The sequence below is a fragment of the Humulus lupulus genome, chromosome 5 (genome assembly GCF_963169125.1).
Source record: "Humulus lupulus chromosome 5, drHumLupu1.1, whole genome shotgun sequence".
NCBI classification, from domain to species: domain Eukaryota; kingdom Viridiplantae; phylum Streptophyta; class Magnoliopsida; order Rosales; family Cannabaceae; genus Humulus; species Humulus lupulus.
In genome coordinates this window covers 53,901,060-53,924,747 of record NC_084797.1, presented here as the reverse complement: position 1 = coordinate 53,924,747, position 23,688 = coordinate 53,901,060, and positions in this window count along the sequence as shown.

Here is a 23,688-nt window from a genome sequence, read left to right as displayed (position 1 = left end):
GGCTCTTGCTTCCTCCTCGGCCAGTTGGGCAGCACATCGGGCCAGCTCCGCAGTTCTGACTTCCTCTGAAAGGTAGCTAAAGTCAGCACCCTGATTGTGTTTCCAGAAATTGTAGAAACATCGGAGTGTTGTCCTCTTATACTTTTCCAGATTCTTGGAGTTGTCAAGCTCCAACTGCTTCACTTTGCCCTCGAGGGAGAGAATAGCCTTATCCTTGGTCTTGAGTACCTCCCCCAGATGCTTGATTTCGCGGAGCTGAGTTTTTTTGATCTCCCGGTACTCTTGCCTCAACTTGACCGCTGCTTCCTTCGCAGCTTCAGCCTCGGACAGCTTAGTCACAGCTGCATCCCTCTCTCGGATCACTGCCTCAACCTCCTTAGCATGCTTAGCCTCAGCAGCCGAGAGCTCCTCGGCCGCTTTCACCTGGAACCTCTCGATGGCTTTTTCCTCGACCTGCTCGAGGTAAGCCTGGGCTCGGGTACGGGCAGTAATGGCAGAAAGTAAGGCCTGTGCACAAAGAAAAAGGAGTCAGAACTTATCACGAGGACTAGAAAACTAAAGACTCAAAGAATAAAGAAGCACTTACGCTGGAGATTTCGTTCAAAGCCCTGTTCATGATCTGGTCGACTGGCAGCTCTTCAGCTTGAACCATTGCAACCCTAACACGCTCGCCTTTACCAATGCGATCGAGGCGGACCCGGGCGGATCGGATGGCACAGCTCATAAGTCTGGCCCCATGAGCCTCTTCACGAGAAAGATGCTCCCTGGCAGGCGCAGCTGGAGGATTCGATCGAACAAGAGTAGTTTGCTGTTCAGAAGGAGATGGAGGAGGAGTAGGAGTTCGCCCAGTAGGCGCAGGACTTTGCCCAGTTGGTGTGCCCTGAGGAGGGTCTTCTGGTTGACTTTTCTTGGCTGAAGGGCTCCGACTGGATTCACCAGTTCTCTTTTTTTGGCTTCCGTGTGAGTTGGGGGGTTTCTTCTTCTTCCTCGGCCTGATACATGTCGAAGATGTTGGGAGTCGACATATCTGCATGAAAGTAAACACAAGAGGTTAATAAGGAAAGAGAAAGGTGAAAAGTAAGTAATACAACGGAAAGAAGATAAAAAAGTAAATACCCGAGCTACAACTACTGGTCGCTACACTATTGACTCTATTAATCATATACTCATTTTCTGGCATGAAGAAGTCTGGCCCTAGATTTGGAGCATATGTAAAGTTACCATCCCCATCAAACATATGACAGGGAATTGGAAAACCATTTAAAAGCAAAATAACGTTACCATTGTCATCAGAAGACTCTCCCAAGTCAACAATAGGCTCTGTGGCCTTTTCTTTCCCCTTGCCTTGGGGAGCAGAAGGCCTTTCGGCAGAAGGGCTGCCCGTGGGTTCCCTGATCGTAACTCCCGTTGGCCTCCTCCTAGGAGGAGGCACAGGAGGTTGCTGCTCGGGAACCCCCTCGGCAGTGGCATCGCCCACCACGGGCCCTCTATTTTCATGGCGAGGAGCCAGGAGGCCAGACGACCTCAAGTTCTTTTCGAGTGTCAGGGTCTTGACACATTTTGCTGCATCAGACATCCTGGCCAGAGTGTTAGACCTCGACACCATGCTTGGTGTTGGGGTCGGACGTAACCAAGGGCCTGAAAAACAGATCAAGTTTGAGAGAAAATAAAAGGAAATACTCTATGTTAAAGTGTCGACCAGGACAAAGACAAGTTTATACCTCCTCTCGCAAAGGCCAAGTGGTCACTGGTTATGTCCGGAGTAAAGAACTACTCCTTGTTGTAATGCCCCACGTTTGATATATGGGTTGTACCACTCAAGAACGTCCGGCCGGTTTCCTGGTGGCAGAAGTGGAAAAAGCCCGTCCCGTTGTGCTGATGGTTGGACTTAAGGTCAAAAAGATAGTTGACCTCGTGGGGTGAAGGTTCTGGCCATTTGTTAAGTTTGTACAGAACATAGAGTGCGGCCAGCATCCTATATCTGTTGGGAGTTATTTGAAAGGGAGCGACGCCGAAATAATTGGCCACCCCCACAAAGAAAGGATGAAGAGGGAGATAAGCTCCCGCCTCAATGTGATACTGGGACCAGGCGCTGTTCGCCCCTCCTGGACGGTTAGTCCTCTGGTCCGCAGTGGGACGTGTAATGGTTACCCCCGTGAGGGGAAATTTCCTGAAGCAGTTAGCAACCATTCAGATGGTCACTGAACTGGCTGGGGGAGTATACCACTCGACATCAGGCGGATTCCGATGACGAGGGCGAGCCCTAGTTTGGATATTAGGGTCAGGAATAAGATTTTCTCGACCACTGGTCGAGGGAGCCCTAGCCTGCGAATCAGGCTGGGCAGGGGGAGTAGTGTTACTTTCAGACTCAGGCCTCTTCTTGCTAGAAGACTTGGAGCGGGCCATTGGAGGGGAAGGATGTGGTCTGGAAGAGGATCGCGAGAAAGGTATCTGATGGATACGATCAACTGGTTGTTCTTCTCCCTCGAGCAGCTGGGCGAGGAGGTCGTCGTCGATGGGTCTCTCACCTCCCCACAAATCTGGCATTAAAATCTGCAAACAGAAGCATGGGGAGGTGAGGTTACAGAACTTTAGAAGGTTTTTTAGAATAACGCTGGTCGAGTATAAAAGTTAAGCCTTTATACAACAGCATTCTAACAAGAAACTAAATCTTTCTATGCGAACAGTTCGAAAAACGGATTAAAGGGTGAGAGTGAAAAGTTTTCCTGAAAAGCTTTTTCAACTCCCCTTAGGGCGGAAAAAATTATTTTTTTTCAACTAGCTTAAAAATCGGAATGTTACTTCGGTTTTATGTCCTAAAAAGCATGATCCTGGGTTTCAAACTAACTCGTAAACCTACTCTGCCTACAAAACATTCTATCTACAAGCACCTAAAACCAGAAGCCGAAGAGACTTAAACAGTACGCCATGAAAAGCATGCACCACGAGAAATTAGAAGAATGGGGTTTCAGGAACTTACCAAGAATAATGGTCGTGAAGGTGGAAGAGAGGTCTTCGGAGATTAAGGAGCCCACCGTCTGAGTCGTGAAAGGCGCAAGAGAACGTTCACCGGAGAAGTTTAAAGCTCTGGTTTTTAGGGTTTTTGGCAGAATAATGGCGTGTGTGAAAAGAAAAGAGGTGGCTCTGATGGTCTTATATAAGTTTGTCTCTGATACTAAAAAGGTGTAATCATTATTTTTCCTTTTTCGAAGTATGGGGGAACGTGATGGCCGTCGAAATCGTTTCTGGGGAACCGAAAAGTCATGATTGGACAGAAGTGGGTTGCTTCTTTCAAGAGCACACGAAGGGTTCTGACACGTCAGGAGGGGTTACCGAAGAGTCGCTCGTTCAAAGTTTATTTACTGTTCGCAGTAAATAAACTTTGGGGGGCAAATGTTATCCAATAAATTAGCATTTGTGACGTGGCAGATAATCTCTTGACACGTGGCTGATACCTAGAAGGCGTCTGCTAGAGTATCGACCAGGATGCACAGCAAAAGCAGGACAAGCCTGTCTTACCCACGACCAGTCTGGTTGGTAGTTTCGCGGACAAGGCAACATTTATGGGAAGATCTTTGTGAATCCCGAATTTATCTCATGCAATCTTCTGGATATCCCATTATTTAGGGGATAATATCTGTAACAATATTTGGTAACCCTCCATGAGCCTATAAATAGCAAGAGATAGCTCAAGGGAAGGGACTTTTGGATTTGTTAAGCTTCTGAATCATAGAGATTATAGAATTTCTCCTAGTAAACTTGTATTGTTTGTCAGAAGTGTTGAAACTCATTGAACCCAAGTTCTCTGATCACACTTTTGATTCCATATTAATATCATTCTAAGTGGACGTAGATCATTACCAGATCCTGGGGCCGAACCACTATAAATTACTGCATTTTCTTTACTTTTGTCATTACGTTATTCTCTACACATTCGCTATATCATTCATATTTTGACTCCGTGTCAGTTGGCTAAATCGTGGGTCAACAGAGATATTCTGTCAACTTAATTGAGATATTCAAATTGAATTTAACACATAAATATTGACAATTAACTTTGATATATTAAATAAATAAAAAATAAATTGATTTTATCCTAAAAAAAATATTCTAACAGTCATCTCTTCCAATAACAACGGAGAAATTTCTGTCCTGATGAAATAAAAAAGACCACTTTCCTGCTGGTACATCAACTTGTGTTACATCCCAAAACATGACATCAGTTTCGTGATGACCCAAAATTTTCACTGAAAGATTCTGCATGCTGTAAAATTCACATCAAGCAGGAATCATCACATACAAATTATAAGTTAGTTATATAAATTTTGGATATATATATTTTTTATATTTTGAAATCCAGTCGGTTATAGCCCTAACACTGAAACAAATATACAAAGTTTACATTTATTCATAAACAAGTTAAATTTGTAATCTAATGATTACTCATTTTTTTAAGAATACTTACAGATGTTTCATGTACAATCCTTTTGGCAACATCAGATGTCCTTTGATATCGAACAACAGGTCTTCGTTTTAAAGCCAGAAAAACTGCTGCAATACCATCAACAACTCAGTTACGGAAATGCTGCAAATTTCCAGGGTCTTCAACTGTTGGAAGCATATATGTGATATGCTGGAATGTTCAGAGTGAAATGGTAAGGATCAAGCGCAACAAAATCCATGTAGAACTCCGGCATATCAAAAGCATAATTACATCTACTTTCAATGCAAAAAATTAAAAAGTTAAACACCAAACCATAGTTAAGTATAAATAAACATACTTATCGGAAACCAACTGATGTATAAACTTGAATTTCTCCAAACTTTAAACATTAAGCACAATTGAGATTGGTTTGCATAGTCAAAACTTAAATGAAATGTATAATACTAGAGAAAAATCTCAATGAAATTTTTGCTTGTTGTGGATCTGAATAGTGGACCTGAAGAAGAAAAAAAATCCTCAGGCAACGAGAGTTACCTGAACTTGCTGAACAACTTCTAGTTCATATGAATCTGCTAAGATATGAATTTGAGTATCTTTCAAAATGTTGGAAAAACTGAAAATCCAGTATAGCCGAAGAAAGGGATTCAAGAAATAAGTTACTGTTGCCAACAAAAATACCTAAGAAGTTAAACAACTTCCTAGGTAACATCATGCAACTAAATTCAATTTTCCCAACAAAATGAGAAACTTACATACGTCGTACTCTCCAAATCTTGGACTAGCCAACTGACGCCGCAACTGCTGGATGTTTTCTGAGGTGGGTCGAAGGAAGTAAATGGCTTTGAGATGTGGCATGTGCTCTTTTGACATTGAAATAGATTCTATCAACTCTACCAAGAAGACCGCTTTCTGAAGAAGCTCCGACTGTGAATACACCACTCACCGTACTAACCTGCATCTCATAAATTCAACATCAAACTAATTCAATTCTGCAATGTCTACAAGGCACTACATGAAACCATTATTTTTTTTTCTTTTAACAATTGTTATTAGTGGCATACAGTATGATTGGTTTAATCAACCATAAACAACGAATAGAAGAGATCATCGTGCCATTTCCGAATCCTCATTCCAAAAAAAGAACAAAAAATGTCATTCCTTCTCAATTTCACTAATGCTAACGCGCTCATCAAAACTTGTTTCCTAATTGCTCAAGTAAATACCAATGGAAATTTCACTTTCCACATTACAGATTAGCAAGTATAGCATAAAATGACCTCAATCAACTTGTCGTTAATCAAAATGAACATTAAAACGAAAACTAATTCGCAAGCTATGTTAATTGATCAGATAATCATATTCAGAACCCATTACTATAATCTAAAACAAAGTACAAGTTAGGAACACAGAGAATAAGCTAGCTTAGTTAGAGAGTGGGCTATTGAATTAGTATTCGCTTAAAATGCACAAAGAATATATCAACAAAAAAATTTACAGATAAAAGTTATATCTTCTGAAGCAACTCCAAAAGCAGAGTGTTCCACCACTTTCTTATTGATAGCCTTGCAAACTCTAAGACACTATGTCTCCATAGCGACTGAGTAGTATCCCGATCGCATACATAAAAGGACCTGTCAAGGAGCTCGAAGAGGTCCCTATTGATGAGAATGACCCAACCAGAGTTTTAAAGGTTGTGAGAAATTTTAAGGAAGAAGTTAGATATGAATTGGTGGAATTTCTAAAGAAAAACCATGATGTGTTTGCCTAGTCGCACAAAGACATGGTTGGTATTTGTCTTGCTATTATCAGCCATGCTCTAAACGGAGACAAAAACTTTCTACTAGTTCAACAGAAAAGATGACTGTTCGAAAAGGACAAATCAAGAGCATTGAGGGAGGAGGTCGATAGTTTAAAGGAAAATGGTTTATACTCGAAGCCTATTATCATGCATAGGTCTATAATCTAGTACTTGTTCCCAAGCCTAATGGTAAATGACGGACATGTGTAGATTTTACAGACCTAAATAAGGCTTGCCTGGAAGACTCTCTTTTCCTTTATCTAGAATCGACCAACTGGTCGATGCAACGTCTAGACATGAAATCCTATCTTTTATGGAAGAATATTCTCAGTACAATCAGATTGGCATGCACCCCTAGACGAAGACCACACAAGCTTTCAAACAGACACTGGACTATACAACTACAAGGTGATGTCATTTGGTCTAAAGAACTTTGGAGCCACATATAAACGATTAGTGAACCAGATGTTGAAAGACCAAATCGACAACAACATGGAGGTATATGTCGATGATATACTGGTCAAATCAAAGGAGGCAGGGGGCATGTTCAAGACCTCGAGGAGTGCTTCAAAATATAAAGAAATATCAGATGTAGCTAAATCCTTTAAAGTGTTCGTTTATAGTCAATTCTAGGAAGTTTCTTGGGTTTATTGTTAACTCACGCAAAATTGAAGCAAACTTCGAGAAAATTTAGGCTCTGATCGACATGAAATCACCGACTGCAACCAAAGACGTGCAGAGATTGACAAGAAGAATTACTGCTCTTAGTATGTTTATTTCTAAATCGACAGACAAATGTGTAAGTGGCTTTAATTTACTAAGGGGGAGTAAGAAATTTGAATGGATAGTAGAGTGCAAACATGCTTTCAAGGCCACCAAGAATCATCTTAGCCCAACCGCCTGTTGGCATTAAAAGAGCAAATCAAAGAAACGCAGCGGGGAATGGACCCTTTTCTTTTTGTATAAAATCAACGATCATCCTATCCAAGTTCTGAAAACTCACACCTTGATCTTCCAGACCAATCCTCAAACACACAAGGACATGTGTGGGCACGAATGATTCAAAAAGTTGATTTATGACTCTCTAGATGTACTCAACACATGAGATCTAGAGAGGTTTGATAGAGAGAAGATATATTGCATAGTTTTTTAGGTTTAGGAAAAACTATCTCTTTCTTTTTCAAAGAGAGAGTCTAACAGTCTATGAAACTATAACTTTTCAAAAGTATTGCTTATTTTCAGGTTTATAAAGATGATTAACTAATTTAATTAATCTTTATTTTATTAAAATAAAACTTATCAGTTATAACCTTATTTAGTTATTTAATTTAAATCATATTTTAAAAATAATTAAATAAACAAATGATTTGAAATTCAAAATTCAAATCCCAAGGATAAGAAATCCCTGTGTGTGACACCACACTCACTTTACAGTAAGTGTGTCGACCACACCATTAGGGTTATCCCTAATTTTCTCATTTATTTATTTAATTAACATTTAAGACAATATATTTATCTCAAAATAAATATGAGTTAATTCAAAATTAACTTCATCTTAAAATATTAGTTTTAAATAAATAATAAATATCTTATTCTAAATAAGATAATTATTAATCTCTCTTTATACATTAATCCAAATAAGATTAATATTAATTTTAACTTATAGTTTTTCAAAATAAAAACTATATAGTTAAATAATTAATTAATTCATAATTAATCAATTGCCTATAATTATCACATAATTATTTCCTTGTCCTGGAAAATTAATTCCTTTGCATTTAAGCCATTCTCTCTACAAATCTTTCTTTTGACATCCTTACCCTTGACAGTGCATGACAGAGGTGGTCTGGGGACCATGGACCTATAATACAAAGCTCCAATAAACCAGATTATTAATTAAACTCTTTAATCCAATAATTTTATTTATTAATTCCATGATTACTCCATTATAAATATGGAATTGCAATCTAAGTATTCATAGAATTATATTACATAGTTTTCTCTTGTAGTCCATTGATATAATCAATAAATGCAGTTCTGTCCTCCATTTATTGGTTTGTAAATTAGAGCTGGTCAAAATTACTGTTTTACCCTTCTAATTACCACTTGATTCTTAAGTACCATTAATTCACTAGTGAATAATTAATCTATAATCAAATTATAGATTTGAGCTCAATAACTATTCAGTTCCAGAATTAACCCTTAAGGGAACAAATATTCGATTCGTTAGGAAAGTATGGATTCCAATATTGTAATTCATGTTCCCAATCATTCATGATATTAAATCTCGAAAACAAAAGCCATTAGCCTCATTATACTAAGAAGCCTTAATGAGTGAATCAAAAGATCCAATAAACATAAATAGGAGTTCATGCATACTCAGGATTTAGACTGATCTACAAATGATCATCCATTATGATAAGGATCAAATCTTTATGTCAAACGACAAGTTTATAAAGATAGTTAATTCTTATTGGTCCTGTCATATATAATCTCTATTATATACATCTATACTAAGATGTCTATCCACATCAGTGATCCGAATCTAGATCACTGTCATCTCGTATGCTTAGTAAACCGCACTAGTAACCCTTTATTAAAGATTTCATACTTTAATATGTCACTGACAATTTCACTCATTATATATGATCTTAATTCTCTTGTACTAATACAAGAACATATTCTCATGAATGAATAAGGAATTTTCTTGATATGATCATATAATTAATTCAAACAATAATTATAATATTCAAATATAATAAAATTGTTCTTTTATTTATTTCAATAAAATATCTTTACATGCTTTTAGGGCATTAATCCTAAAAATCTCCCACTTGCCCTCAAAGCAAGTGAGGCATCTCCCTTAATCCCATGTTGCACACGTGACCCGTGAACAACTTTGCAGGAAGTGTCTTGGTAAACGGGTCAACAAGGTTTTGTTCTGACGCTATCTTCATATTAGTCACATCACCTTGGTGTACAATCTCTCTAACTAGATGGTATTTCCTTTCTATATGCTTTCCTCTCTTGTGGCTTCTTGGTTCCTTGGAGTTATCTACTCATCCACTGTTGTCACAGTATAGGATTAGTGGCTTATCCATATCTGGAGCTACTTCTAAATCAGTGTAGAACTTTCTCAACCAAACCGCCTCCTTAGCTGCTTCACAAGCCGCTATGTATTCGACTTCCATGGTTGAATCTACTATGATGGATTGTTTAATACTCCTCTAGACCACAACTCCTCCACCAAGAGTGAACACTAACCCAGACGTCGACTTACGAATGTCTTTGTCTGATTGGCAATTAGAATCAGTGTATCCAGTAGGGTTCAACTCACCCCCTAAATATACAAGCATATAATCTCTCGTTCTCCTAAGATACTTGAGAATGTGCTTTACTACAATCTAGTGTTCCAAACTAGGAGTTGATTGATAATGACTCACAATCTCTATTGCATAGCATATGTCAGGTCTTGTACACAACATGACATAATTAGACTCCTAACTGTTGAAGCATAGGGATACTTTCTCATATCCTCTTCCTCCTGAGGTGTCTTAGGACACTGTTCCTTAGAGACAGTAATTCCATATCTGGTCGATAACTGACCTTTCGTGGAATTCCCCGTAGAGAATTTTTCAAGCACCTTATCGATATAATTAGTCTAAGAAAGTGCCAAGAGCTTGTTCTTCCTATCCCTAAGAATTTGGATTCTCATAACATAGCTCGCCTCGTCCAAATCTTTCATTTGGAACTTTTTGGCTAACCCCTTCTTCACATTTGACAATGTCTCTACATTGTTGCCAATGAGGAGAATGTCATCCATGTAAAGAACTAGGAAAACCACCACTTATCCTTTGATGTATTTGTACACACATGCTTCATCGACATTCTGTTCAAAGCCATATGTTTTAATTATTTCATCAAAGGTGATATTCCAAGATCTAGATGCTTGCTTTAATCCATAAATAGATTTTAGCAAGTTACACACCTTTTGATCTTCTTTATTCTTGACGAACTCTTCTGGTTGTACCATATAGATACTTTCATCAAGATAGCCATTTAGAAAGGCTATCTTGACGTCCGTTTGCCATATCTCATAGTCATAGGTGGAAGCTATGGATAAGAGGATGCAAATGGATTTAAGCATGACCACATGAGAAAATGTTTCTTCATAATCAACACCTTCTATTTGAGTGTAGCCTTTGTCTACTAGCCTTGCTTTAAAAGTCTCAACTTTCCCATCTACACCTCTTTTCTTCTTTTATATCCATTTGCACCCAATGGGCCTGACATCTTCAGGTGGATCTATAAGTTCCCAGATAGAATTGGAATACATAGATTCCATTTCTTAGTTCATGGCTTCTTGCCATTTCTCATTTTCAGGATCATCCATTACCTCTTTGAAGGTTGATGGATCAACCTTGTCCGTATTAGAAACAAGGATATGTGTCTCATGTTTGTAGCGAACAAGTTGTCTCACAATCCTCCCACCACGACGTTGCACTGGGGTTTCCTTTTCTGGAATAGTGTTTTCCTCAGATTGTCGTTTATCATTTAATGATGAAGATGATGGCGATGGAATCTTATTAGTTGTGAGTTCTTCCAAAACTACCTTTATTCGAGATTTATAGTTATTCACATAGTAGTGTTCAAGGAAGGTTTCATTTGTGGAAACAAATACCTTTTTGATGGACCCAAAACGGGTATGTTTTAAAAAGTTATACTCGCAAGCGCACGAATCGTATATGAAATATAGTGTTCGTGTAAGCACGAGATCGAACCTAAAGGAGTTGTCTAAAATAAAAAAGAAAACTATTTTAAACCAAAATTAATAAATTCTAACCTAGCTCCAAAGATTGATGACATTTTTTGTAGAATGAAAATAAAATAAAAGATAATAATAAAGAAATTAAAGAAAATGAATAAAAAGAAATTAGTAGTAGAAATCAAGATGGTAAAAGAAGATTATTAAGGTATTAGAATCCACAAAATATAAATCCAATGATATTAATAAGTACATTGATTCCCAAGTTTTAGTGATAGTTAAAATAAATCAAACTATTATTTTCCAAAAAGATTTATAATTTTAAGCATAAATTACTTCTAAAAGATAAGATTTTTCTTCACTTTTCAAATTATAATTTCAAAGCATTTAGTGTAAATCAATCTAATGAAATAACAAATAAATCAATGAACATTATTTATAAGGCAAAACATAATATTTTTGTTCTAAGCATGGATGTGTACAATTTAATGACATATCTTACACAAAGAATATTATGTTTTTGCACAAATGAAGAACAAAGTGTAAATAAGTGCTAACAATCCAAAATACATGATATTTAAGATGAAAGAAGATATTTGAAGAAGAAAATTCCATAAACTTTGTTGCACAAAATGGGAAATCAACATACAAAATAAATACTATCTAGTTACATATTGTTTCATCATCACCTTAATAATCTTAAAAAGATTAGAAACTCATAACTAGAATAGAAATTACAAACAAAAAAATTACAAACATAAATAGGAAAATTTGGAGGAGAAACCCCCAAATTTTTCCTCTAAAAACTCATAGGAAAAATGACCAAAAAGAAGAAAAAGATGAAGAGAATGAGAGGTCTTGAAAGTGTAGCATTTGTGGTATGGTAACCCCTCTCAAAATTAAGCACTAAACTCCCTTATTTATAGCAAAAAAAAAAGTGTATTAAAATAATCAATTTAAATTAATTAAATTGATTAAATTAATTAAATTAATAATAATATGGCAAATAGGGGTAAATTATAAGGTATAACGATGATGTTTTGGGGTAAAATGTGTAGAAAAGTTTGGGTAAAAAATTGGTATTTTGGAGAAAAGGAGACAAGGGAACATTGATGTTTTTATTGGGCTCAAGGGAAAAGTGCAGCTGTTTTGGCAGTGGCTAGGCAAGGCAGGTGGTGGGCCTGGTTGGGCCTAGCTGGTGTGGGCTGGGTGAAGGACTTCGGCTGGGCAGGAGGCATCTGGGGAGCTGGTTGGTTGGAGACCTTGGCAGGTGCGGCTGGAAGGGAGCATCAGACGTGGGCTTGGCAGAGCTGAATGGGGGCCTTGGGTTGGTGCAGGGAGCTGGCGGCGTGGAAGCTTGCTGCTGGGAGGCTGAAGAAGAAACGAGCTGGGCTGGTGTGGGCCTGGCATGGTTGGGCCTGGAAGAAATGGCTGGGCTTGTGCAGGGAGGCCCAAGTGGAGGCAGAAATTATGTGGGCTTCGGAAAAATGGCATTTTAGATCTTTTCTTTTCAGCTTTGCCAAAATTTTTTCTTTATTTTTTCTTGGCTTTTCAATAGCAAAAATACCATAAATTCCCTACAAAATAAATATAAAATAAATCATAATAAAATATTTTCAACTATAAAATAAATCAATTTAATTCTTTGAAAATATTAATTATAACTTAATTTATATTTAACATTTAATTTCAATAATACAACAATTTTTTACCTCAAACTAAACAACAATAATTCAAATAATTAACTACAACATTTTACAACAAAATAACTATAAAAACACACAAAATATATAAAATCATGCTAAACCCAATAAAATCAAAATTACTTTAAAACTTAATAAATCAATTAAAAACTCAAGAATTAAGCAACAATTAGCACATAAAAAGTGGTAAAATAACTCTATTTTGTAGAGTTATCACTTTTGATCCTTGGGACTATAGAAGTAACCTCCTCTTGTCTCTGGAGCGTAGCCCACAAAAATGCACACTTCAGACCTTGAATCAAGTTTCCTTGATTTAGGTTTAAGAACATGAGCAGGACAACCCCAAATGCAGAAATGGTGCAAACTAGGTTTGTTTCCATTCCACAGTTTCAGTGATGTTTTGCTTATGGTCTTATGGGACTACATTCAAAATGTAAGTTGCCATTTGAAGTGCATATCCCCAGAATGAGAGAGGAAGAGAAGAGTAGCTTAACATAGATCTGGCCATGTCTAACAAAGTCCTGTTTCTTCTTTAAAAAACACCATTTTGTTGTGGCGTTCCTGGTGTTGTGAGTTTGGATAGAATACCATGCTCCAGCAAGAAATCATTGAATTCTAAATCCAAATATTCTCCACCTCGATCATAGCGAAGTGTCTTAAGAGTCTTACCTAATTTCTTCTCAGCCTCAACTTTGAATTCTTGAAACTTACAAAAGGTTTCAGATTTCCTAAGCATTAAGTAAGTGTGACCATATCTTGAGTAATCATCAATAAAAGTGACAAAGTAATCATACCTAGCTCTTGCTTGTACATTGATTGGACCATAGAAATCGTTGTGTACAAGCTCAAAAGGTTCTTTAGCTCTATTGCCTTTCGCTGAGAAATAACATTTTGTCATTTTGCCTTCTAGACAAGATTCACAAACCGGAAGAGTTCCAACTCTTAGTTATCTAAAAGGTCAATCTTTTGTTAACCAGTTTATCCTATCTAGACCTATATGACTAAGTCTAAGATGCCAAAGATATGTGTCATCCTCATTTGAAACTTTTTGTCTTTTGTTTCCTTGCGGTTTTTCTACTTTAAATAATTCTGAGTTATTAAGCGTTTGTTCAATTCAATGAACGCGTTAAAGTCAGAATATTCAATTGCATGTCTAAAGAAAAATTAAGAATACTCAAATTATAAATAAAATGTTCTAAAGTCAATACATGCAATAAAAATCAAAATACTAAAAGAAACAAGCTAAGACATTGTTCAAACAACAACAAAGTTCTCTTTTAAAATACTAAAGAATTTTAAAATAAAAGGACTTTCTTCAACGCTTTCTTGAACAAGATGTTTTCTCTCTGTTTGACTTCATGAACATCATCAACAACCTTCTTTGAATCATAAGATTCAATTATCTACATGGAAGAATAAACATTTTTGGTGGACCCTGAGTGTAAAATCTAGGATGACATATCTTTCCCACTTAGTTATAAGAATGAATAAATCATATTTACCTTTCTTATTCTTCATAATTTCAACGATTATTTCATGCTTGGCCGATAGGATTTCAATCTCATAAAACCACTTATCATATATGTGTCCATATGTAGCATGGATGACCTCCCATATATCATATGCAAATTTAAGGTTTTGTAGAGTATTTTTGGTCTCTATATTTACTGATTGAAGCAAATAATTCCTTGCCATATGATTTATTCTCAACCACTTAGCGTACTCGAACTGATCATTCACTGAAGCTTCTATTGATGGTTCTTGAATTTGTGGTATTTTAACAGCTTCAAGTTTTCTCTTAGCAATAATATATTGATATCATGTCTCCAAAATACTATATTTTCATCATTAAGTTCAATCACTATATTGCAGTCGTTTTCAAACATTGTAAATGAAAGAAAAAAATACAATAATATTACTATTTGAAAAATATCAATTATTCGGAAAGTAAATATGATGCATGAATGCAACAATTAAAACACATAAATAAACATTTACTATTCTACGATAAAACTACCCACAAATAAAATGCCGCCTTAGGGTCGGTCAAGTCAAACTTAGATAGCTTATAAGACAATCTTATCTTTATAATTTAAAACTCAAAATAACTCTTTATTTTCTCTTTTAAAATAAAGTACTACTAGTTTGGTCATGATGCAATTATCCACTGCAAAAGCTTAATTGATCTTTGTAAGTGTAACCCATTATTTCAGATTTCATGACTTAACTTAGAGAGTGTCGCCTTAGGGTCGGTCATGCCTAAAATACATCACTCCTTCCTATCTTCGTAAGTAGCCAACCTTGGTATTTATATGTCTAGAAACCTTCCTTAGGGGGACGGAAACAAAGCCGCCTCGAGGCCCTATTCATATCTCAAGGTGTTGTACTAATAATGGAGACCATATGTCACATTGAAATGTTCACCTCCTCCCACTTACTATTTATAAAAAATGTGTTTTATTAAACTAATAAATTAATTCTAAATTAATTATTAGTTTATTAATAACCATATGAATATAATTAATTAAAAAATACATTTAATTATAAAAGAGCACGTTTCTATAATTAATGTGATCTAAATAATAACCCATTACATTCATCTAACTTTACTAAAACATCTTTTAAATACAATTGGTTATCTTAAAGGTCTATAAAAACTATTGCCTTTATTATGGTGTGAGTTACCAAGTTTTAACTAATTTAATACTTAGTAGTTTACATGCAATTGATTTCTCCAATTTTTTTTACATAAACAGTTAGGACAATCCTAAATAATCCTGTTTCTCAAAGATGCATGATTAATAAAAATTGTGTGGGGTTTCGTGAATAACATGTAATTGACTAATGCATGATCATGTTATCAATCAAACATTAATTAAAATTTAAATAAATAAATAAATAAAAATATAAAATGATGAATCAAGTACTATTGGGTATTTCTAAATCTAAAACCTTTGAAAAAATAGAAATAAAATTACACAATAGCCTTTAGGTGGTTTTCAAGACTCCAAGAATGCTTCTTGTCTCTTTTAGGCTTTCTTGCTAATCCTTAGGAATTTGTTAGGCCCAACTATTTAATTATAAACTAATTTTCCAATTAATTTATTTAATTACAACTAACTTTTAATTAAATAATCATTTTTGTCATCTTTTTAATTTAGTTGAATTTAAATAATTAAATTCAAATAATTATTTAAACATAAGATAAAATCTTAACCAACTAAAAGATATTTTATTTTTTGAATAAAAATAAAATAAGATAATTAAACTTTTGAATTAAAATAGTTTAAAAATTAATTAAATAAAGGATTAATGGCACAAAAAATAGGATCTAGCTTTGGGCACCAAGATTGGTGCCCTAGACCACTAGGGTCGACGACACCATGGGAGCCAAGGGCTCGGGTTGGTGGCTATTGTAGGCAGCGAGCACGACACCTGGGGTGTGCATGGGCTGTAGTGGCGCATGCAGTAGGGGGATGGGACGGGACACACGTGTGCGTTTTGCGCAGGGGCTGCGACAGGCGTGCAGGGCACAAGGATTACGAGGCCTGGGGCGCACACGACAACAGGGAGGCTCAAGCTAGGCACTCGGGTGCGCAGGCAGGCACAGGTGCTCCTGGATGCTCGGTGTGCGTGTGGTGCGCAGGGAGCTATGACTCGGGCTGGTGCGTGTAGCTAGGGCTTGGGCCATAGGCTTGGGTCCTTCTTTCTTCATTGTGTACAGATTTTTAAAATACATATTTTGAACATAAAATTTTACAAAAATCCTATGCCCTTTATGGTTTACACAAGACCTAGAAATTCAAATTCCTAACCCAATAACACCATATAATTAGCGATTCATCATTCAACCATACATTCAAGAAACATATCCATCCATTCAATATGCATATCAACATACATAAAACAAATGCAAGAAACCCACACAACTTTTAATATATATATATAGAATGCTATAGTACCAATTGTTGGTATTAAAAGAGCAAATCAAAGATAAGCATTGGGGAATGGGCATTTTTTAATAATTATTAATACCAGCTAAGATCACACACACACACACACACACACATATATTAAATCACATACAATCAGATTAGAGATTACCTCTTGTAGCCTATCAAGTGTCCTCGAATTTTTTTGTATAAAATCAACGATCTTCCTATCCAAGTTCTAAAAGCTCACACCTTGATCTTCCAAACCAATCCTCAAACACACAAGAACGTTGTGGACATGTAGGAATTAAAATGTTGATTTATGACTCTCTAGATGTACTCAACACATAAGATCTAGAGAGGTTTGATAGAAAGAAGATATATTTTATAGTTTTCCAGGTTTAGGAAAAACTATCGCTTTCTTTTTTCAGAGACAAATTCTGACAGTCTATGAAACTATAACTTTTTAAAAGTATTGCTTCTTTTTAGGGTTATAAAGATAATTAACTAATTTGATTAATCTTTATTTTATTAAAATAAAAATGATCAGTTATAACCTTATTTAGTTATTTAATTTAAATCATATTAAAAAATGATTAAATAAACAAATGATTTGAAATTCAAAATTCAAATCCCTGTGTGTGGCGCCACACTGTACAGTGAGTGTGTCGACCACACCATTAGGGTTATCCATAATTTTCTCATTTGTTTGTTTAATTAATATTTAAGACAATACATTTATCTCAAAATAAATATGAGTTAATTCAAAATTAAATTTATCTTAAAATATCATTTTCAAATAAATAAATATCTTATTCTAAATAAGATAATTATTAATCTCTCTTTATACATTAATCCAAACAAGATTAATATTAATTTTAACCTATAGTTTTTCAAAATAAAAACTATATTGTTAAATAAATAACTAATTCATAATTAATCAATTGCCTATAATTTTCACATAATTATTTCCTTGCCCTGGAAAATTAATTCCTTTGCATTTAAGCCATTCTCTCTACAAATCTTTCTTTTGACATCCTTACCCTTGACAGTGCAAGACAAAGGTGATCTGGGGACCATGGACCTATAATACGAAGCTCCAATAAACCAGATTATTAGTTAAACTCTTTAATATAATAACCTTATTTATTAATTCCATGATTACTCCACTATAAATATGGAATTGCACTCTAAGTATTTATAGAATTATATTTACGTAGTTTTCTCTTATAGTCCATTGATATAATCAATAAATGCAATTCTATCCTCCATTTATTGGTTCGTTAATTAGAGCTAGTCAAAATTACCATTTTACCCTTCTAATTACCTCTTGATCCTTAAGTACCATTAATTTGATTATAGATTTGAGCTCAATAACTATTCAATTCCAGAATTAACCCTTAAGGGAACCAATATTCGACCCATTAGGAAAGCATGGATTCCAATATTGTCATTCATGTTCCCAGCCATTCATGATGTTGAATCTCCAAAACAAAAGTCTTTAGCCTCATTATACTAAGAAACCTTAACGAGTGAATCAAAAGATCCAATAAACACAAACATGAGTTCATGAATATTAAAGATTTAGACTGATCTACAAATGATAATCTATTATGATAAGAATCAAATCTTTATGTCAAACAACAAGTTTTTAAAGATAATTAATTCTTATCGGCCCTTTCATACATAATCTATATTATATACAACACCTTTACTAAGATGTCTATCCACACCAGGGATCTGAATCTAGATCACTTGCATCTCGTATGCTAAGTGTTATCCCCAAAAATGGAGATTGATGACGTGGCAATAGAGGTGACAAATGGCAGTACATGGTCCGTAAAAGATACATTAAATAGTCAATAAATACATTAACTCCTCAGAGTTGTGATAAAGTGACCCGGTAGACTGATGAAGAGTTTTGACTGCTTGAGAGTGTCACGACCAAGCCAAGTACATCCGAGGAGCAGTCCAAGTGCTCGGCCGGACCTTGGTCCGATGAAAGGCCAGGGTGAGGTCGGACCTTGGTCCGAGGAGAGCCAAAGGGACCTTGGTTCGAGGAGAGCCCAAGGGACCTTGGTTCGAGGAGAACCCAAGAGAGTGGTCTGAGGAGAGCCCAAGGGACCTTGGTCCGAGGAGACCCCAAGGGACCTTGGTCCGAGGAGAACCCAAGAATGTGGTCCTTATGTATATGTCCAGCAAGTGCATGGTTGTCCAAAGAGAGAAATGGAATGCTAGAGGAGAGTGCCATGTTAGAGGAGAGACATGGCATGCTAGAGGAGAGTGCCATGTTAGACGAGAGGAGTGCATGTCCTACCACCATGCACATATCCGACCAACAAGTGCATGTCCTACCAGCAAATGCATGTCCTACCAGCAAATGCATGTCCTACCAGCAAGTGCATGTCCTACCAGCACTTTCATATGTCCAGCATGCATGTGTTCGACCAGCACTCATGAATGGTCAGTAGGAGATATGGGTCGACCAGATAGAGGAGGACTAAGTCAAGATTCCCAAAAACGGCTTCAATAAGAATCAGTCTTGGCACACGCGGGAATCTCTCATTCTTCCCACAAATTGGGGGGTTTTGTTACATTTTGAATGTTTTTTGCAATTTAAATATAATAAATATAATGAAATATCCCGATTCTAGGGGATATCAGATGTATGATCCTAAGCTTATAAATATATGGCTTATGGGATCAGAAAGGGGCTTCCTCTTCTTTTGAGAGACTTTTGGGAAATTTTGGGTCTGAGTTTCTAGAGAGAGAAAGTGCTGGTATCATAAAGAATTCTTGTATTTTTGCAATCTGTACTGAAGAAACTTAGTTGGCTCAGTCCATCTGATCTTGAGTACAGATATATAATCACAACTCTAAGTGGATTAGGCTATTACCAACATATTGGGGCTGAACCACTATAAAAATTTTGTGTGTTCTTTATTTTCTTTATTAAACCGTCTGTGTCGTTTAAATTCTCTTGAAGGTTTGTCGTTTTTGACGTTCTCACGTCGTTGGCCAAAAACGCGGTCAACATTTTGGTGCTTTCATTGAGAGCCTGAAGAGAAATAAAGACGGTCCCTGAAGTCATATGGCACCTAAGAACACCAATGCAGCCTCCAAGAAGACAAGCTCCTCTAAAGAGCCTGCTAGATCAGAAGGTCCTAGCCCACAAGACCATGAGAATGAGCCTAGAGTCATGCTTGAGGACGTGACTCCAGGAGTTGAAGAGCTCCAAGAGGCCATGGGGGCCTTCCAGGAGGAGATGGCACAATTCCACGCTAGGCAGGAGGCCTTTGCTGAAGAGATGGCCAGGTAGAGAGCTGTGTTAGAGCAGCAAAGACGCGATATGGAGGCTAGAAGTGAGGAGATCTGACGACAACAGGAGGAGGTCAACCGAAGACATCGTGAAGCAGCACTTGCTTTAGAGGCAGCTACCCAGTTGGCCCAAGCCAATGCCCAAGCTACAGCACGAGGAGGACCCCCTCCAGGAGCAAGGACCACGGAAGTTGGTCGTAAGAACAATGATAGATCAAGGAGGGGTGGTAATAACCCACCTGGTGAGGAAGATGGAGTCCGATCGCACACTGCCTCAACACAAAGGGAGCACTCTAGGACCCCCTCCAGGAGCCACCGATCAGAAACTTCAAGATCTGTAAGTCACCGATCGGGTAGTAAGAAGACTCCACCTGGGCAGGAGTAAAATAGAGCTCCTCGAAATAAGAGGACCTCACAGTTCAAAGATGGGCATGGTCGTGATGAGGCTGATAGTCATCCCACTGACTAGTCAAAGGAACACAACCCACAGGGAGGAGAAAACTGCCCAGAGCGCGCCAAGAAGCCTCCACTGCACCCCGACAAGCAGCGTAGCAGGAGAGAGGAAGTCCCGCGTAGTAAGCCCTCTGGGAAATCGAAGGATCTAAGGGATGTTATCACCAACAAGAGGAGGACCATCTCGGTCGAAGGGCAAAATCTGGACCGCTCTGCCAGTCAAGTAGAAATACTTGACGGTGGCGCGCCAGATGGTAATGCCCGACAAGGCGGTCAAGACCTTGGAACCTCATCAGTTGCACCAGCTATCCAAGCCCAGCTTGACATGCTAGCAGTTGCAGTGCAAGGTTTGTCGAAACGACCTTCCGAGATAGATGCGATCGACCACCGAAGTGGCAGCCCATTTTGTGCACGAATTAGAGCAGCCCAGCCACCAGCAAAGTACAAAGCACCGATACTGCCAATTTATACAGAAAAGGCAGACCCGATAAGGCACGTGGGGAAATTTGAAGATCAGATGGAACTGCTCGGAGTAAGTGATGACTATCGGTGTAGAGTCTTCCCCACCACCTTGACAGACACTGCCCAGGAGTGGTATTGGAAGTTTAAGCCAAACTCCATTACCTCTTGGGAAGCATTTAGGAAGGAGTTTTGTAGACAATTTAGCACTGCCCAAACTCCACCAGTTTATGCCAATGACTTGGCAGATATCAAACAAGGAAAAGACGAGTCTCTAAAGAACTATATACAGAGATTCATGAGAGAAGCCAATAGAGCAACTGCTGTAGGAGACGAGGGGAAGATGGTTGCCATATCTGCTGGGATAATTTATCGGAGTCCTCTATGGGACAGCATCCATCGCCATCCAATTTCAACACTTCAACAATTTCTTGACTGGGTGGACAAATATATGAAATTGGATGATGCAATAGAGAAAGGGGAGAATTGCATAAACAATCCGGGCAGATCAACTGACTCTCCTAGTGATGGTGGAAAGAAGCGTGGAAATAATGGGTCTGACCACCATGAGGAAAAAAAAGCAAAGTTGAGTTCAAGTGAAAAACCAACCAAGTATGAGCCTCCATTCACTAACTACACCACTCTCTCAACCAGCCGAGCAGAGATATATCTTGCTAGTCATGAAGAGGTTCCCTACAAGAAGCCTCCACCCATCAGGAGAGAGATGAGGAAGAGAGACATGAACAAGTTTTGTCGCTTCCATGAAGATTATGGTCACGACACGAATGAATGCAACCACCTCAAGGACGAGATAGAATTTCTTCTCCGGTCGGGCAAGTTGAGGAAGTACCGGGCAAAGACACCCCAAGGAGAAGGAGGTAGCAGCAACTCTGGTCTCAAGCGACAAAGATCTCCACCCTTGCAGCCTGATCCTGTGGACTTTACCTTAGAAACTATATGTGGAGGTCCACACTTAGCTGAGGAGAGCAACGAAGCAAAGGAGAAGTATGCTGAGCAGGAGTGCTAGGATCAGGAATCACTGGAGTGGCGTGCACATAGAACATCGAAGGATATATTATTTTTAAATACCGCTTTCAGAGTGGTAGCTTGATTTTGAGTTGTTAGACTTGTTATTTAAGTTTGGTGTATGAGCTAGTTATTTGCTAACCAGTTGTTGACGCGGTTCTTCGCCAACAGGTAATTAAGATAAGGAGAGAAGGGGATTAGTGGTGAAAATAGAACCGTCACAGATATGGAATCTTAGAGGATGAACTAGGTGACTCAAGACACGTTTTTTAAGTGGTTCGAAGGTTAAAAATCCTTATACTCCACTAGTCAATATTATTGATCTATTCTGGGTATTTGATTACAAAGTATATATCTCTTTTGAGACTATTTTTTCCAACCCTTATCTACTCCCAGGGTCCCCATATTTATAGGAGAAGGCACCTGGAAGTTGGTAAGGTGGTCATCCCGTGACCTTCTTATTTGTCATATCAACTCTGTGACATTCATGATTAATTCCTAAACCTGACACATAAGTATGGTCAAATCGATAGATACGGAGATAATGGGCCGCATGGCCCAACCCAGCCGTGGGTGTCTGAATACGCACGTTCCTACGGCGTGTCCGAGAAGTCAGGGAGATATCGGACACGTGATGTCAGATATAGGCACGTTTATCTTGCGTGTGTTGACTTTACAAAGGGTCAGAGGTCCATGGCAGATATAGGCACGAGCTGCTCTCCTGAACCGACCTTCGGCCTTTAGGCTCTTTGCCTCAGTCTTGGGCAACCTTGACGAGTCCTTGAGGATCCCTCGAGCTAATAAGGTACGACCTCCAAAACAGGATCTCCGACCTGGGGAAATCTACGGACTAACCACGATTAGTCCGAGGTTCGACCTGCTAATCAGCCCGTGGGAAAACCAGGGCGTACACCAGTCATTTTATTTTTGAACAATTTTTGGTTGTTTAAGACTCGTTATTAGACATGTTTTGTCCTTTTTAATTTACGAGTAATAAAAGAGAGTACGCGCAGCGTGGTCGATTCTTGCTACAAATATGCATGTGTGTTAGTTATCCGAGCAGTGTTCAACTGGTCGGTAAAATTGGGCAGTGTTCAACTGGTCGATATGTTCAAGTAGTGTTCAACTGCTAGAATATTTTCCATATATTCTATGTGTTTCACGAGTAATTAACTGCTCGAACAGATTCAGTCAGGTAGCAAGTGACTAAGGATCTTTCAACCCTCAATCACCTGGGGGGCACATGGGATATACTGGTATATAATTTAACACAGGCAATAAGAGCACGAGTTAATATATCTGTTTTTAGGCTGACTTATAAATTTTCGAAGTCCAAAGAAGCCATTAAGCTAACTTGTTTGACAAAGCTTAAGTAACTTGGAATTTTTTAAAAATTTCAAGTTAGGAGCAGATATTCGTGTGACAATAAGCATGCTCATAAAATGTTAGAGCAATAAGAGTGTGAGAAAGCATACTTAGTATGGACTTATGAAATGTCTAGAATTTCTAAGTGTTGACTGCGTTTTTAGCCAACGACGTGAGAACGTCAATAACGACTAGCCTTCAAGAGAATGTAAATGACAACAGACGGTATGAACAAGAAAAGTAAATAACACAGGAGATTTTTATAGTGGTTCAGCCCCGATTGTCGGTAATAGCCTAATCCACTTAGAGTTGTGATTTATAGATCTATACTCAAGATCAGATGGACTGAGCCAACTGAGTTTCTTCAGTACAGATTGTGAAAATACAAGGGCTCTCTCAAATATCAGCACTTTATCTCTCTAGAA